This window comes from Silene latifolia, chromosome 6 (genome assembly GCF_048544455.1).
Source record: "Silene latifolia isolate original U9 population chromosome 6, ASM4854445v1, whole genome shotgun sequence".
Classification (NCBI taxonomy): Eukaryota; Viridiplantae; Streptophyta; class Magnoliopsida; order Caryophyllales; family Caryophyllaceae; genus Silene; species Silene latifolia.
This window is the reverse complement of record NC_133531.1, coordinates 72,080,325-72,083,669: the sequence shown is the minus strand read 5'-3', so window position 1 is coordinate 72,083,669 and position 3,345 is coordinate 72,080,325. Positions and strand designations below refer to the sequence as shown.

At 42.5% G+C, this 3,345-nt stretch overlaps 1 non-coding gene across 1 annotated transcript; it reads left to right on the top strand.

Annotated features, from left to right (window-relative positions):
* The first annotated feature begins 2,881 nt into the window (after positions 1-2,881).
* On the top strand, positions 2,882-2,988 carry LOC141589088 (small nucleolar RNA R71). Its single transcript, XR_012520042.1, has one exon. It is a non-coding gene; the product is annotated as a small nucleolar RNA R71 (small nucleolar RNA).
* Positions 2,989-3,345: the final 357 nt, after the last annotated feature.

Here is a 3,345-nt window from a genome sequence, read left to right as displayed (position 1 = left end):
ATGAGTGAAGGGTGGGTATTTAAAGAACTCGACATTTTCGAAACGCAGGGACAATCCGTGCGGATTGGGCGCAATCCGTGCGGATTCTACAGCTTCAAAAATTTCAAAATCCCGCCTAGAGACGGGCGGATTCTGGGGAATCCGCTCGGATTCTTCTGTGATGAGACGGGCGGATTCTGTGCAGGACGGACGGATTCTTGTCCAGAGATTTTTCTTTGTTTTTCTTGACTTCAAGACGGGCGTCTTTTTCAAAAGACGGACGGATTACAGAGACGGGCGTCTTTCCGTAAATCCGCTCGGATTCTTTGACAGCCAGGAATTTTGCAATTTCAGCTCAGCCCAAGACGGGCGTCTTCTCAGCAGGACGCTCGGATCTTCTTGACGACGGCGGATTCTCGGAATCCGCTCGGATTGGTCCTTGTGTACACGGATTCAGTTCCATTCGTGCACAAACGCATTCCCTTATCATTCTTTCTTTCTTTCTTTCAAAACTTGTGTTCTTCATTGCGGGGGCACTACTAAGGCATGAATAGCCTAGGCAATTGCCATCCCCACACTAAGGTAAAGCACTACACATCAATTAAAATTGTTAATCCCTCCCTCACTTCTCTCTTTTCATGACAATTATTTTGATCAAAGTAAATAAAATCCAAAAATGACAAAAATGCAATACAAAAAATTAAAAGTAAGTTAGGGAGTTAGAAATATTTACAAGTGGTGGTTTAGGGAGGACTCCACCAAACTCTCATTCTTGATGAGATGTCAAGGGGGCATGTTCAAGGTGTTGTTGATGTTGCTCAACACCTCGAAGAAGTAATTAAAAGCTTGTTCATTGTTGTGGTAGAGATCCTCAATAGACCGTGGTCCTTGTTGTTGATCATGATCGATGGCATGCCCAATGTAGGGATTGAAGATCCCTTCAAATTCGTCGTCCCAAAGACCACAAACTTCATTGAGTTGATCATTGAAAATATCCTGCTTAGATGGAGACAACTCTCCCAATTTCTTCTCTTGGCCAATGAGGCCATCATCTTCTTCCTTGGTTGATTTTGATGAGCTTTGCAAGCTCTCCTTGTCACAATTCACTTGCTCTTTGAATGGAGCATCTTCAACTTTCTTCCTCCATTGGAGTTCCGATTTCTTTCTTTCATCTTTTCGGCTATAATGGTCAATCATGAAACATGACTCATGCAAACGAGGAGCTCTCATGGTCTTGTCAAGATTAAAAGTTATGCTTTCATCTCCTACTTCTAGAGTGAGCTCTCCATGTTTCACATCAATCACCGCACCCGCGGTGTGTAGGAAAGGTCTTCCTAAAATGATTGGAATGTTGGAATCTTCCTCCATATCAACAATGACAAAGTCCACCGGGATGAAAAACTTCCCAATTCGCACGGGGACATCTTCCCATATCCCTAATGGTGTCTTCGTCGATCTATCGGCCATTTGAAGAGTGATATTGGTGCATTTAAGCTCTCCCATTCCCAACCTTTTACTTACCGAGTACGGCATGACACTCACACTAGCCCCTAGATCACATAAGGCTTTGTTGATCGTCGTGTCGCCAATGGTACACGGTATTGAGAAGCTTCCCGGATCCTTTAACTTTGGAGGTGAACTCCCTTGAAGTATTGCACTACTCACCTTAGTGAAGGCGATAGTCTCAAGTTTCCGGATCAACTTCTTCTTTGTGAGGATATCTTTCATGTACTTTGCATAGGCCGGAACGTGATTGATTAATTCCGTGAAAGGAATGGAGACTTCTAAGTTCTTTACAATTTCCATGAACTTCCCAAGTTGATCATCAAATTTGGGCTTGGCTTGACGACTTGGAAAAGGAAGTCTAATCACAATGGGCTCCTTTTCTTTGGCTTTGTCTTCATTTTTCTTTGAACTTTCTTCTTTTGATGATTCCCCTTCTTTGGGACCTTGCACCACAACTTCATTCTCACTAGCTCTCACAACTTCATTCTCAACTTGCTTCTTCGGTGCTTCATATCTTGTACCACTTCTCAAGTGAATGGCACTAACCGTTTCATGTCTAGGGGGATTACCTTGAGGTGGTAATTGCCCCTTTTGTCTTGGTGAGCTTGAAGATGCTAGTTGGGTCAATTGTGTTTCCAACATCTTGGTGTGAGCTAGAATGTTGTTGATGGTGGTATCCTTTGCTTGGCTATCTTTTTGCATTTGAGTGAAGAATTCTTGTTGATTCTTTTGCATTTGAAGGACCGCTTTTTGGACATCAAAACTTTGGTCATTGTGGTGATTGTATGGATTTTGATTTTGGTAGCCTTGGTTTTGATTGAAAAAGGGTCTTTGATTTTGATTTCTCATGGGTGGTGGAGTGTATGTTGTTTGAGGGTTTTGAACATTTTGGCTTTTGTATGAGAGATTTGGATGGAACTTGGTGTTTTCATTGTAAAAATTTGAATAAGGGGTGCCACTTTTGTAAGCTTGGAAAGCATTGACTTGTTCGGTTGTTCCCCTACATTCACTTGAGTCATGACCCAAGGTTCCACAATTCTCACATATCCCGCTTGGGATTGATGAGGATGCCGTCATGGCATTGACATGATGCTTTGATGATTTTGAGTTTTCCTCAAGTCTAGACATAGCTTGTTCAAACTTCAAGTTGATTGTATCAATGTGAGCACTAAGTTGAGCACCCAATTGAGTAACGGTGTCCACTTCATACTTTCCTCCTCTAGTAGCCTTGCGAGGTCTACTATATTGTGAATTATGGACCGCCATTTTCTCAATCTTGTTCCATGTTTGATTGTCATCAACTTCGGTGAACATTCCATTTGATCCCATATTGAGAATGTTCCTTGAATCTTCATATAAACCATTCCAAAATTGTTGCACTAAAAACCATTCGCTAAGTCCATGGTGAGGACATGAGCGACAAATACCTTTGAACCGCTCCCAAGCTTCATACAAAGATTCTTCATCCCTTTGCTTAAAACCCGTAATTTGAGCTCTTAGCATGTTAGTCTTCTCCGGTGGGTAGAATTTTTTGTAGAAAGCTAGAACTAGCTTCTTCCAAGAATCTATCCCAAGGGTGGCCTTATCAAGGCCCTTCAACCATTGCTTTGCGGTGCCGCTTAACGAAAAAGGAAATAAGACCCATCTTATTTGGTCTTGAGTCACGCCCGTTTGAGAGATAGCTTCACAATAATCGCAAAAGGTTTCCATATGAGAATGAGGGTCCTCACTAGGCATTCCCCCGAATTGGCTCCTTTCAACTAGTTGGATGAAGGCGGACTTGGCAATAAAGTTTCCGGTGAGATGTTGTGGGGTAGGAGTACCATTTGGTAGATCCTCCTCGGTGGGTATAGAGTGTGA